Genomic DNA, 15,238 nt, shown 5'->3' with positions numbered 1-15,238 from the left:
AGACCCTCTGCGAATTCAATACAGATATTGGTAGGAGTGATTGCCCATGGTAAAGGGTGGTGGCTAGAGGAAAAAGAGTATTGATAGAAGAGCCAGCAGACTTGGTTCAAATCTCAGCTCTAACTCAAAGTTTAACTTCTCAGGACCTCACTTTCCCTGACTGTAACATGGGCATGATGTGCCACCATCCTAAGGATGGAGGAGTAAATTCAAGAATGTACCTAAAACTGTCTCACACAAAGCCCATCCCATGGGACATTTCCATCCTTTCCCCTCTTGCCTGGAGCCTTTTAGTAAGAAGATATCAATTCTCCCTACCTTGGCTTTAAATTGTAACTAACTGCTTAGCCTCCTCCCATTAGGTTTAGGTAAAAAAATATAGAGTCTTCTTCAAAGTCTATTCAAGTGCACACAGAACACCCTCCAGAAGAGATCAGATGTTAGGCTACAAAAAGCCTCAAGAATTTTATCAAGCATCTTTCCTAACCACTACAGTAGGAAAGTAGAAATCAATTATGACAAAAGTCTGCAAAGTACATTATACATAGATGCTAAATAACATGCTACTCAACAATGAATCAGTCAAGTAAAAATCACAGAAAAATTTTAAAAATGGAGAAAAATGACAACACAATGGTTCAAAATCTCTGGAATACAACAAAAGGGAAGCTTATAGCAATACAGGACTACTTAAAAAAAAAAAAAAAAAGCAAATCTCAAACAACTTAACCTTACACCTAGAATGGCTAGACACAAAAAAACAATGCCCAAAGTCAGAGGAAGAGGAATGATAAATATCAGAGCAGGAAGAACGAAATTGAGATTTGAAAAATAGAAAAGATCACTAAAACCAAGAACAAACTCCTTGAAAACAAACAAAATTGATAAAGTCTTAGCCAGACTCATCAACAAAGATAGGACTAATACAATTAAAATGAGAAATACCTGACCTTACAAAAATACAGAGGATTATGAGATTATGAAAAATTATATGCCAACAAATTAGACAACCTAGGAGAAATGGATAAATCCTAGAAACCACAATCTTCCAAAACTGAATCATGAAGAGAAAATTTGAACTGACCAATTACTACTAATAAAACTGAATCAGCAAAAACAACAACAAAAAAACAACAACAAACAAAATTCAGGACATGTAAATGCTACCAAACATTTAAAGAAGACTCAATACACGTTCTTCCCAAACTATATTAAAAAAAAAAAAAAAAAAAAAAAAAAACAGAAAAAGAGGGAAAACTTCCGAATTCATTCTATAAGGCCAGCATTACCCTGATACCAAAATCAGACAAAGATACTACAAAAAGAAGAAACCACAGGCCAGTATCTCTGATGAACAAAGATATAAAAATACTTTAAAAAAATTCAACACATTAAAAAAAATCATTCAGCACGATCAAGGAGGATTGGTTCAATACTCACCAATATGATATTTCACATTAATAACAGAAAGGATAAAAATGGTATGAATACCACAGTAAGATGCAAAAAAGCATTTGACAAAATACAACATACTTTTATGATAAAATCTCTCAATGAAGTGGTTTGAAAGGAAATGTATCTCAACGCAATGAAGGCCATATATGACAAACTGACAAATAGCACCATACTCAATGGTGAAAAACAGAGCTCTTCACCTAAGATCAGAAACAAGGTAAGGATGTCCACTCCTACCACTTTTATTCAATATAGTAATGGAAGTCCGAACTATAGGAATGAGACAGGAAAAAGAAATAAACATCATCCAAAATATTAAGGATAAAGTAAACGGTCTCTCTTTGCAGATGACATAAAACTCCATATAGAACACCTTAAAGGCTCCACCAAAAAACTATTAGAACTGATCAATGAATTCAGGAGAGTTGCAGGATACAAAATTAGTATTACAGAAATCTCTTGCATTTCTATATACTGAGTAGCAGAAGCAGAGATTAAGAAAACAATAACATTTACAATTACACCCCCAAAAATTAAATACTTAGGAAAAAACTTAAGAAGGTCAAAGACCAGGGCACCTGGGTGGCTCAGTGGGTTAAAGCCTCTCCCTTCAGTTTAGGTCATGATCCAGTGTCCTGGGATCGAGCCCCATACTGGGCTCTCTGCTCAGCAGGGAGCCTGCCTCCCCCTCTTTCTCTGCCTGCCTCTCTGCCTACTTGTGATCTCTGTCAAATAAATAAAATCTTTAAAAAAAAAAAAAATGAAAGACCTGGCACAAAAATAGATACATAGATCAATGGAAAGACTAAAGAGAAATAAACCCACGCTTATAAGGTCAATTAATCTATGATGAAGGCAGGAATAAATAATAGGGAAAAGACAGTATTTTTAATAAATTATGCTGGGGAGACTGGACAGCTCCATGCAAAACAATTAAACTGGACCACTTTCTTACACCATACTCAAAAATAAATTCATATTGGATTAAAGACCCAAATGAGACCTGAAACCACAAAAATCCTAGAAGAAACAAAAGGTAGTAATCTCTTTGATAGCAGCCTTAGTAACATTTTTCTGAATGTATCACCTCAGGCAAGAAAAACAAAAACAAAAACAAACTACTGGGACGACACCAAAGAAAAAGCTTTTGCTGTGAAAGAAACCATCAATAAAATGAAAAGGGAACTGATAAATGATATATTTGTTAAGAAGTTAATATCCAAAATATATAAAGAACTTACACAAGTGAAGACCAAAAAAAAAAAAAAAAAAACAAATATTCAAATAAAAAATGGGCAAGGGGTGTACCTGGGTAGCTCAGTTGGTAAATCATCTGACTCTTGATTTAGCTCAGGTCATCATCTCAGGATTGTGATATCAAGCCGCACATGAGGCTCTGTGCTAGGTGTGGAGCCTGCTTAAGATTCTCTCTCTCCCCCTGCCTCTGCACTCCTACATCCCTTTCTCGTTTAAAAAAAAAAAAAAAGGGCAGAGGACCTGAATAGACAGTTTTCTCTAGAAGACAAACAGATGGCAAACAAACACATCAAAAGATGCTCAACATCACTAATCATCAGGGAAGTGCAAACCAAAACCACAAAGAGATATCAGCCTACACCTGTCAGAATGACCAGAATCAAAAAACAAGAAATAACAAGTGTTGGCGAAGATGCAGAGGGGGGAAAAATCACTACTGGTCGGAATGCAAACTAGCGTAGCTACTGCGGAGGAAAACAGTATGGTAGCTCCTCAAAAAATTAAAAATAGAAATATCATATGACTCTGTAATTCCACTATTGGGTACTTACCCAAAGAATATAAAAACATTAATTTGAAAAGGTGTGTGCACCCTTCTGTTGATTGCACTGTTATGTACAGAATCCACGATATGAAAGCAATGTAAGTGTCCACATATACACAACGGAATACTATGCAGCCATAAAAGGGATGAAATCTTGACATTTATAACAACATGGATTGACCTGGAGGGTATTAAGTTAAGTTAAATGAACCAGACAGAGAAAGACAAGTAAATTATGATGTCAATTTAAAAAAACAAAAAAACAAACTGGTCGTTTTGAGGGTGGGGGAGGTTAAACAGAGATTTAAGCCAAACTTCAATTATAAAATAAGTCGTGGAGACGAACAGTATAGCATAGGGATTACAGTCAATAGTACTGTAGTAATAATATATGTCGACAGATGGTGACTATACTCATAGTAAACACTGGGCAATGTACAGAAGTGTTGAATCAATTTGTACACCTGAAACTAAAAACATTGTATGTTAATTATACTTCAATAAAAGAAAAAGATTCGAGCAGTCCAGTTTATGAGGAAAAAGGCATCCTTAACATTTATATCTTAATTTGACCATTTTTTAATGTTTAAACAGAATTTTAATTTTGGGATTTGGGGGGATAATACAATAAATTTAAAAAAAATTAACAAGTTCTATAAAATTAGACCTATGGAAAAAAGTTTTACCTTCAACTTATAAACAATCAGCTTGTAACCACATTCCACAAACTATCTGGATCAAGAACTGAAAAACAAATATTGTATGATTTTACTTATATGTAGAATCTAAAACACAAAACAAAAAATAAACAAAAAACACAAACAGATCCATACAGAGAACATCTGATGGATGCCAGGGGCAGGGAAGTGGGGAGATGGACAAACGAGGGAAGAGCAGGAGATGCAGAATTCCGGTTATGGCATGACTAAGTCATGGTGATAAAGGGTACAGCATAGGGAACATAGTCAATGGTATTAAATGTTGTTGTATGGTGACAGATGGTGCTGCACCTGGGGTGAGCACCACATGAAGTACAGACATTGAATCACTATGTTGTATATGTGACACTAATGTAACGGTGCAAGCCAACTGAACTTTAGTCAAAAAAAGAGGAAAGAAATTAAAAAAAAAAAAAGATGAAAGAATGCATGTTCTTATTTACAACACACTGAATTATACAAAATCAAATAAGCAAATACATCAATGAGTTATGTGTTAATACAATTCAATCCAGCGAAAGTACAGAAATGTCTACTAAGTATTATGCTCTATCAAAGATACTGGTTGACCTAGTGAAATATAAGATGCAATACATGTTAGTTAAGAGAAAAGACTTTAGAGGTACCTGGGTGGCTCAGTTGGTTAAGCATCGGCCTTCGGCTCAGGTCATGATCCCAGGTTCCTGGGATCCAGCCCCAAGTGGGAGTCCCTACTCAGCAGGGAGCCTGCATCTCCATCTTCCTCTGCCCCTCCCCCTGCTCACTCTCTCTCTCAAATAAGTAAAATCTTAAGAAAAAAAAAAAAATCACAGACTGGTCAAATCCTGAATCTGATTCCCAGGCCCACCTCTTAAAACTAGCTACATCTTTTGTAGCAAATTAATTCACTTAGCTTCTGCAATACGGAAATAGTGTTAATCTGTATAAGATTTGAGTGAGATCATATATACAAAACGTTTAACTGCTTAGCATATAGTGTATGTTTAAAAGTTGAAAGCCATTGTTAAAAGTCATACAGTCCTTGACCTGGACAAGTTCACAGCCCATGAACAAGAAGAGCAACTGAAAGATTCCTGTATCATACCAGACAAAGGATCAACACTCTTAATATAAAAGGGTTATTAAAAAATCAGTTTAAGGTGAGGATCCGCCGCTGCATCCGTGGTCGGTTTACTGAGCCCGTTAGTGCCCCTGCCGAGCAAAGACTCCCATTGCCGTCATGTCCCACTACCTGCGCCCCCCCCCCAATATGTCTCTGTTCGTAAGGAATGTGGCCAACGACACCAGGTCCAAAGATTTACGACGAGAATTTGGTCGTTATGGTCCTATAGTTGATGTGTATGTTCCACTTGATTTCTACACACGCCGTCCAAGAGGATTTGCTTATGTTCAATTTGAGGATGTCCGTGATGCCGAAGACGCTTTACATAATTTGGACAGAAAACAGATTTGCAGATGCCAAAGTGAAATACAGTTTGCACAAAGGGATCGGAAGATTCCAAATCAAATGAAAGCCAAGGAAGGGAGGAATGTGTACAGCTCTTCACGCTATGATGATTATGACAGATACAGACATTCTAGAAGCTGGAGTTATGAAAGAAAAAGATCAAGAAGCTGGTCCTTTGATTACAACTATAGAAGATATTATAGTCCTAGAAACAGTAGACCGGCTGGAAGACCACGGTGTAGCAGAAGCCATTCCGACAATGATAGATTCAAACACTGAAATCGATCTTTTTCAAGATCTAAATCCAATTCAAGATCACAGTCCAAGATCTAGCCCAAGAAAGAAATGAAGGCTAAATCATGTTCTAGGTCTGCATTTCACACCAAAACTAGAGGCACCTCTAAAACAGATTCCAAAACACATTAGAAGTCTGGCTCAAGATATGAAAAGGAATCAAGGAAAAAAGAACCACCTAGATCCAAATCTCAGTCAAGATCACAATCTAGGTCTAGGTCAAAATCTAGATCAAGGTCTTGGACTAGTCCTAAGTCCAGTGGCCACTGATAGTATAAACCTTGATATTTTTAGGCATGTATCATTCATTTACTCATAGTTTGGTTTACTTAAATTATCAGGAATACAATGTTGCAATGATGCTTAAAAAACACTTGTCAGTTTTCCCTGTACCAGGCAAATGGTTATAATTAAAATGATATGCTGTTGAGAAGCCACTCTTAAGAGTCCAGTCTGTTTAATGTTATGGGCAGCTACCAATTTGTGGTGTCTCTGTATATTTTTGTAAAGATTCTCATTTTTTATGCTTGAAGTATTGGTGAAAAGATGTTGGTTGACCATAATTTGCAACACTGTCTTATTAAAAATAAACTTTCATATCCATATTTGGTAGAACTGTTAACCTAAAAATGTAGCTTGCTAATAAGATAGAATAATACAACAGTGAAGTTGTAGCCACAGTACAACAATGACATTTAGGTTCAGGGTGGACCTTTTTGTCTTGTTAAGATGTCTAGGCCCGTGATAATAGTTAATTATGACTGAGCGTGGAATAGTTCTTTTGTTAACCCCACCATCTTGGGGAATGATGCCAACTGGGTTAAGTAGCATTTGGGGGAAGATTGAGTTTTTGACTGAAACATGGAGCCTTCACTGCTTTTTTCTGGTTTCTGTGAAGATTTGAAACATATAAACATCAGAAGAACTCACCTTAAAATTTAAGCAGGTCAATAATGGCAGAAATAATTTTAAGGGAAAAAAAAATGCTCTCAAGTAGTTCCTCTCAACTTTAAGGAACATTGTTGGTAATACTGCTTAGTTTTCTTACTGCTATTAAAAAGCAGCAAGTAAATTGTTTCAGAGTAGATTTTGTTTATGCATATGCGTAGTGTAAACTGAATTTTGATGCTTATAGCACTTGGTCTGTGCATTTGTATCAAAATTTGCCTCCCACTTTATGAAGGAGACTTGTTCTTCACACATCAGCTTATTTCATGTGAGGCAAATTGAAAGAGAACACTCCCATTCTAGGAGATCCTGTGGTGCCATGAAATTTAAAATATTTTGGAAAAAGAATGAAAGAGTCCCATCTCTGAGTCTGATTGATTATCAATGTAGTACCTGGCAGTACCCGACTAAAAAAGAAAACAAGACCCTAACCGTTTATAATTTCTAGCGCTTCTCTGAGAGATTGTTGGAGGGAGAGGGCAATAAAAGGAACATGTCCAATCTCATTTCAGAATAAAAGCTAGCATCTTTAAAATTTTTAGATTGCTTGCTTGCAGGTATAAGTAAGAAATTTTGTGGGGAAACGACTCCTTTTAGAGGATTACTTTTTTCCAATTTTGGTTTTAGTAATATAGGCCCTCCCTGTAACGAACAAAAAAGATGGTTTTTAAATTGTTTGTGGAATGTGTTTAAAGGACTGATTCTAGAACCTTTGTATATTTGATAGTATTTCTAACTTTCATTTCTTTCCTGTTTGCAGTTAATGTTCATGTTCTGCTATGCAATCATTTATATGCACGTTTCTTTAATTTTTTAGATTTTCCTGGATGTATAGTTTAAACAACAAAAAGTCTATTTAAAACTGTAGCAGTAGTTTGCAGTTCTAGCAAAGAGGAAAGTTGTGAGGTTAAACTTTGTATTTTCTTTCTTATAGAAGCTTCTAAAAAGGTATTTTTATATGTTCTTTTTAACAAATATTGTATACAACCTTTAAAACATCAATGTTTGGATCAAAACAAGACCCAGCTTATTTTCTGCTTGCTGTAAAAATTAAGCAAATGTGCTATAATAAAAACAAAATGAAGGGAAAAAAATCAGTTTAAAAAAAAGTACACAGGACTTAAAGAAGGGAAGGGATGAAAAGGTAACTCCCCAAAGAAAAAATACACATGATCAAATGAAAAATATTCAACCTCCTAAGTTTAGACACTACTCATCTAATTGCAAGACTTAAGAGTAAGAGAGAGAGAAGAAAGGAGCAAAGCCTCAAGAATTAAAGGATGGTGAGGAAAATGAGGTAGACTGGATGGGTGGTCCACTTTCACCAGAGCAGCTTTTCCTTCAAAGCTGAGGTAGCTCAGTTCCATAGCTTGGCTTCTCTTATCACACTCACATTATTAGTCACTGCTTCTCACATTATTAGTGACTACTCGATTATAGAACCTCACGGAAGAGGTGAGCATTCTCTAGGTCATATAGGACCATGATACATGCCCTTAATCCATTCCAGAATAGTCCAGAGTGGTTTTGTTCTGATTTGGCTCCAATGACTTTGTCTAGTAAGTTCCAATGGTCCCTGGTTAGTGTGGCTTTACCCATTTTTACAACAATTTTTATTTCCTTCTTTGTATTTTTCCACATTACCTATAATAATATGTATTACTTTTCCAATCAGAAAATCATAATTTTTGTAATCATAATCATTTTTATTTCATATGTAAAAATAAATGGTCAGAGAGCAATCCTTTCACTTCATGATGTGCACAAATCAGTGAAAAGCACACTAGCCTAATTAATACTTCAACTATGTGTCAGGTCTATGTTGGGAATCTCTGACACAAAGATAAGATAAGATAAGGTCACAGCTCTCATCTTGATAGTAATGAAGTATTTGATCAAGACCTTCTTAGCCTCTTAAAGACTTAATCAATAAATATGGGTATGCAGTAGACAATTTTTTTTTTTTTTTTTTTGACAGACAGAGATCACAAGTAGGCAGAGGCAGGCAAGAGAGAGGAGGGGAAGCGGTCTCCCTGCTGAACAGAGAGCCCGATGTGGGGCTCGATCCCAGGACCCTGGGATCATGACCCGAGCTGAAGGCAGAGGCTTCAACCCGCTGAGCCACCCAGGCACTCAAGCACTAGACAACTTCTAAGGTGACTTCCCATTCTAAAAGTGAAGAATTCTAAATATAACTGTTTGAAAATCCATAAAGCAGACAGTTCTGTCCACTTAAAAGTACCTATCTTTCAAGATGCCAACTACTATAATGTACTCCCATTTAGCCCAATTCATGTGTATAAACAGATTTTCTCATTCAAGTTATATATAAGTATCTATCCATTATCTACGAACAATTTATATAATTCAACATAGTCATTCCCTCTTTAATCATACCAGAATTAAACTATTTAGACAATATTTTATTCTCTATCCCCATGTATTCAAGGACAGAAGTCAATGATGCATTACACAACTACCATTATTTTTAAAATAAAGGGGAAAAAAATCAGTCTTTCTAAACTTTTGAGTTTTTGGAATAGGTTAGGAATCAGCAAGCAATTATATAGCTATAACATGGCAAAGAGCCAAAAATCATACCCAGAACACTGTAGATATTAATTTACTAATCAAAGAGAAAATGCCAGTTTTTTCTTTTTTTTTTTTTCTTTTTGCACATATACATAATACCATGATGAGAGGAAATGAAATAGAGGAAGGAAGACATAAGACAGGGAAAAAAAACTAAAGAAGACAAAAATAAGCAGCAAAAAACAAAAGCAAAAGCAAAAACAACCAAAAAAAAAACCATCAACACACACAAAATAGCCTTAGGATCCCAAAAGCAATAATCTGTTTTACAGGGAAGAAATGTATCCCAGTAACCAATAATGATGCAGAAACCTAAACCCTAAGACTTCCTGTGGTAGGAGAAAGGAGAAGACAGGAAGCTAAGCAAACTCCTATTCTTAAAACATTAAAAAATAAAAGTGAAAAGGACATGTAGGTGACTCAGCTGAATAACCATCTACCCTCCACTCAGGTCATGATCCCTGGACCCTGGGATCTGGGACTGAGCCCGGCACCAGGCTCCCTGCTCATCTGGGAGCCTGCTTCTCCATCTCCCTTGCCACTTCCCCTTGCTCCTGCTCTCTCTCTCTCTCTCAAATAAATAAATAAAATCTTAAAAAATAAATAAATAATAAGGAAAGGAAGAGAACTCCTGAAATATTTAGAAAATATAAAACAAGGTGGGAAAAGGACATTCTACTCTACCTGCTCCAAAGACATGCGGCAAGGTACCATGTTGAGGCACATCAAACACACTACCTTTCAAGTCTGTCTATTTCCACCTGGAGCAGAACTATAACAGAAAAAAAAGGTACAGACCAAACACCAGGAACTGGAAAACTACCTCTGTAACATTACGGGAACAGGAAGCACAAAGCTAATAGGGGTGTGTTCTTGGGTGTGGAGTCAAATCCTCCTGTGTGTAAAGCAAAGGTCAGAAGAATAACAAGCATTTATTAATCTTGGGAAGAATAGGAAAAAATAATAGACTTCTCAACATGATTTGAAAAGAGCAAGCATGAAGATATTAAGAGATCAATCTAATCTTAGATTGACCTAAGACACTGACATTCTCTGCACTGAAATCAGAATACCTGGACCATTCTGTATATGCGCTTCTCAATGGAAAGATCTCTATGTGGGATACCTGCACTGATTCATTGAAAATTTCTGGAAAAAAAAAAAAAAAAAAAACCACAACTAAAAAGACTTCTAAGCAAACAGTCTGGTCAGTGTGATAGATTTGGAATTTAAACCTTGAGATCATGAACCAATTGACAGTCTGTCTGGTCGAAGGTCTACATGCCTTCCAAAAAAACTAAAAGGTTTATTTTATTTTCTGACTAGTGTTATAATGCTAAAGCACAGCCTATTCTGGCAATGCTTACCCACTTTTATCGGTGGAGGATGTACATGAATCAAGTACCCTGACATCTGAGCACATAAAGGTCAAGTTGGTTATTATAGTTCATGTTTAATAAATAAAATAAACCATCAGAAAAGTAGGTTTTATCATTACTCTAAATACTTTAAATGGTGTCTTTTTTTAAAGACGCATACCCAGTGAACAGGGAGGTAGATAAAGTTGTTCTTACTAGCTCTATGACTAGACAATGCATCTTTAGAGAAAAAAAAAAAATCACTTATCTGGTTTTCACAGTATTAATCGTCCACTAATGAACTGTCTGTATGCTTAAGTCTAAACTCTTTTCAAAAAATGGGAACCCTCTTATACTGTTGGTGGGAGTGCAAGCTGGTACAGCCACTCTGGAAAACAGTTGGGAGGTTCTTCAAAAAGTTGAAAATAGAGCTACCTTGTGACCTAGCAATTACACTACTAGGTATTTACCCCAAAGATTCAATTGCAGAGATCCAAAGGGGCACCTGCATTCCCAATGTTTATAGCAGCAATGTTCACAACAGCCAAACTATGGAGAGAGCCCAGATGTCCACCAACAGATGAAAGGATAAAGAAAAGGTGGTATTTATATACAACAGAATACTACTCAGCCATTAAAAAGAATGAAATCTTGCCATCTGCAATGAAGCACATTGAACTAGAGGGTATTATGCTAAATGAAGTCAGTCAATCAGAGAAAGAAAGTTATAGGATTTCACTCATATGTAGAATTTAAGAAAAAAACAGAAGCATAGGGGAAGGGATGGAAAAATTAAACAAGATAAAAATCAGAAAGGGAGACAAACCATATGGGACTCTTAATCATAGGAAACAAACAGAGCTGCTGGAGGGGTGGGGGTAAGGGAATGGGTAACTAGGTGACGTAATAGCACTGGGTATTATGTAAAACTGATGGATAATGAACTCTACCTCTGCAACTAGTAATACACTTTATGTTAACTGATTTAAAAAAAAGTAAAAAACAAACAAAACCAAAACCAAAACAATGCTAATTCCATGGGGAATGCTAGATCTTTAAATGCATTTAATTGAAGTCTATACAGCGTAGAAAATGCTAATAAAATCTTTCTTTTATAAAAAATGTAGTGGCCTATCACAAACCTTCAAATTCTGCCATTAATATTTTGATCTTGCTATTTTTCTAGGACTTCTTATGAATCTACATGGGAAATGTTCCGATTTTTTTTTTAATTATAAAAATAAAACAGGGGCATCTGTGTGGCTCAGTGCGTTAAGCGTCTGCCTTCAGCTCAGTTCATGATCCCAGAATCCTGGGATTGAGCAGGGAGCCCTTCTCCCTCTCCCTCTGCTCCTCCCTCATCCTCCCACCCCCTACTCATGTTCTCGCTCAAATAAGTAAAATCTTGGGCGCCTGGATGGCTCAGTTGGTTAAGCAACTGCCTTTGGCTCAGGTCATGATACTGGAGTCCCCAGATGGAGTTCCACATCTGGCTCCCTGCTCAAAACCGTGTCTGCTTCTCCCTCTGACCCTGTACCCTCTCATGTGCTCTCTTTCTTGTTCTCATGGTCTCACTCTCAAGTAAATAAATAAAATATTTAAAAAAAAAGTAAAATCTTAAAATTAAAAAAAATCCCTTCAGAGGGGGGAAAACATGTTAATACCTATATACATATTTTTTTTTACAGTCTACAAAGAAACTATGTATAAGTACAAGCTAAGAAGTTAGTTCCTATGGTCCACTGCTGTACAGAAGTTACACAAAATTTTCAAATGGTGGTGACAAGTTAAGGAAGCTTATAGCATCTGTGAAGATCACAATGTTCTAGAGGCAAGGAAATCACCTGAGAGAAGACTCGTGTAGTCTTTGACTTATAAATTGATTTTAAGAAGCTCTGTCAAGTTATACTATACAGAAAGTCCTACATGTGTTTTGTTCAATCTTTTAAAAAAAAAAAAAAGAGAGAAAAGATCAAATAAGCAAAAGACATTTTTTCCTTTTTTTTTTAGGAGGTAAATTTCTGGCCCATAGGTATGACTGGTATATTTGGACCTTTGTTCCACATCATCTTTATCTGTAGCTATATCTGTAGCTATACCAGCCAGTGATATACACAATGATAATTTGAGCTTGGGGTCTGCCCCAAAAAGCACTGTAAGACAGAACTTATGTGCAGACAGTCCCTAAGATTACTGCCAATAACCTGAGAGGCAGTGGGTAGTGGAAAGAATGAAACAGAGGACAGAAAGCCAAAATAAGAGCGTGCTGTCAAGCCAGTCACTGTGGTAAATGGTGACTCTTTGAAAAGTTATATAGAAAGCTGAGATTCATGGTCTAAAAAGAGAGAATCTCAAAACATTTATTCACTGGTTTCTCTTTCCAACTGGTCAAGTTGTCCTAAAAAGATTATTAATTCTCACATTTCCAGATTTGCATACATACCAGAGGCATACATACACTCCTAGTCCTGGCATTAGAAAAACTCTGGGACAAAGGAAAAAATGAGCAGTGGTTGAGCTGAGGTGAGGTGTTTTGTCAAGAAACACCACTCTGAGGCTGAATGAAATACGACTAGGTAAAAAGTTAATGCAAAGGAAGTGAAGTGGGGAGTGAGAATTACCTGATTCCTAGCTACTTGCCAACAAGGGAAACATACAGTCAATTCTCTAAAAGGAAAAAAAAATCTTGAGAAGTTTTTTCTCATGAAATCAAGTTATTTAAAGCTTTAATGGTAACAAAAGGGTTTGAGGTACACAAAATATTATGTCTATAGAAAGGTCTGCTCATTTTACTTTGTTATATTATTGAGCCTGAATGCTCATTACATAATCTAAATAAAGTCAATTATCAGGCATGTAATTTGCAAATATTGTTTCTTAGTCTGCAGCTTGTCTTTTCATTCTCTTAACTGTTTTTCAAGAATAGAAATTTTTAATTTTGGGGGCGCCTGGGTGGCTCAGTTGTTAAGCATCTGCCTTCAGGTCAGGTCTTGATACCAGGGTCCTGGAATCTAGCCCTGACTCAGTCTCCCTGCTCAGCAGGGAGCCTGCTTCTCCCTCTCCCACTCCCCTGCTTAGGTTCCCTCTCTCCCTGTCTCTCTCTCTCTCTGTCAAATAAATAAATAAAATCTTTAAATTTTTTTTATTTGATTAAGTCCAATTTATCAGTTTGTTCTTATATGGATCTTGCTTGGGGTGTTATACTAAGAAATCCCAAAGTCCCAAAACTTTATTTTTTTCCCCCCAGAAGTTTCATTTGTCTTAGGTTTTACATAAAATTTATAATCCATTTGGAGTTAATTTCTGTATATGGGCTAAAGTTCATCTTTTTTTGTATTCTGCAAACTGTTTCAGCACAACTTAATGAAAAGACTGCCATTACTTCACTGAATGATCTCTGCACCTTTATATATATATACAACTATTTTCAGCAAACAATTTGTATGGGTATACATATGATCCCCAACTTAAAATGGCCCAACTTAATGGTTTTTGACTTTACATTGGGGTGAAAATGATATGCATTCATTCAATTCAGTACTTCAAAATTTTGAATTTTGATCTCTCCAGGCTAGTATTATGCATTATGATATTCTTGTAATGCTGGGCAGTGAACCATGCAATCACAAGGGTAAACAACCAATACACTTACAAACCATTCTGTGCCCATACAACCATTCTGCTTTTTGTTTTCAATACAGTATTCAATAAATTACATGAGATATTCAACACATTATTATAAAATAGGCTTTGTGTTAGAGGACCTTGCCCAACTGTTGGCTCATGTAAGCATTCTGAGCATGTTTAAGGTAGGCTAGGCTAAGCTGTAATGTTTGGTAGGTTACATGTATTAACTGCATTTTCAACTTAGAGTATTTGTAACTTATGATGGGTTTATCATCTTTAGGACTGGGTAACCCCATCTTAAGTCAAGGAGTATTTCTACCATAATGCCACACTGTCTTGATAAGGGTAGATCTGTATCTTGAAATCAGTTCATATTAGTTTTCCCACTTCATTCTTTTTCAGTTTCTTATTCTAGGTCCTTTACACCTTCCTTATGTATTTTAGAATTATACTGCCAATTTCTAAAATCCATCGGAGGGGATTCTGCTGGGACTGCACTGGATCTATAGATCTATTTGAAGAGAACTAACATCTGAACAATACTGAAAAGTCTAATGCATTAATGTGGCCTATCTCTCCAACTAATTAAGCCTTTAGGCAAAAAATTTGCAGGTATTTCATCAAAAAGGATGTATGGATGACAAGCACATAAAAATATGCCCATATCATTGGTCATTAAGGAATGCAATTAAAAGCACAATGAAATACCACTACACTACTATTAGGATGGCTAAAATGAGAAAGACGGGCACCTGGGTGGCTCAGTCAGTGAAGTATCCAACTCTTGTCTCTACTCAAGTCTTGATCTCGGAGTCATAAGTTTGGGCCCTGTGGTGGGCTCCGTATTGGGTGTGAAGCCTACTTAAGGAAAAGAAAAGCAGAAGAAAGAGAAGAAAGACTGGCCATACCAAGTATGAGCAAGGATGAAGGACACAGAGAAAAAGGATCTCAGACACTACTGTTTGGAATGTAAAAATGTAACAACCACTTTCATAAG

At 36.3% G+C, this 15,238-nt stretch overlaps 1 protein-coding gene and 1 pseudogene across 6 annotated transcripts in view; one reads left to right on the top strand and one right to left on the bottom strand.

Annotated features, from left to right (window-relative positions):
* Positions 1 to 15,238, bottom strand: part of FANCL (FA complementation group L) — a 304,302-nt gene that overhangs the window by 18,559 nt on the left and 270,505 nt on the right. The gene's annotated exons all lie outside the window — the stretch shown is intronic.
* On the top strand, positions 5,180 to 6,153 carry LOC309871388 (serine/arginine-rich splicing factor 10 pseudogene; annotated as a pseudogene). The gene has a single exon. The product of its transcript is annotated as a serine/arginine-rich splicing factor 10 pseudogene (transcript).

Source organism: Mustela nivalis (genome assembly GCF_964662115.1).
Source record: "Mustela nivalis genome assembly, chromosome: 8".
Classification (NCBI taxonomy): domain Eukaryota; kingdom Metazoa; phylum Chordata; class Mammalia; order Carnivora; family Mustelidae; genus Mustela; species Mustela nivalis.
Note: the sequence above shows the minus strand (reverse complement) of the source record. Positions and strands in the feature narration are given on the sequence as shown.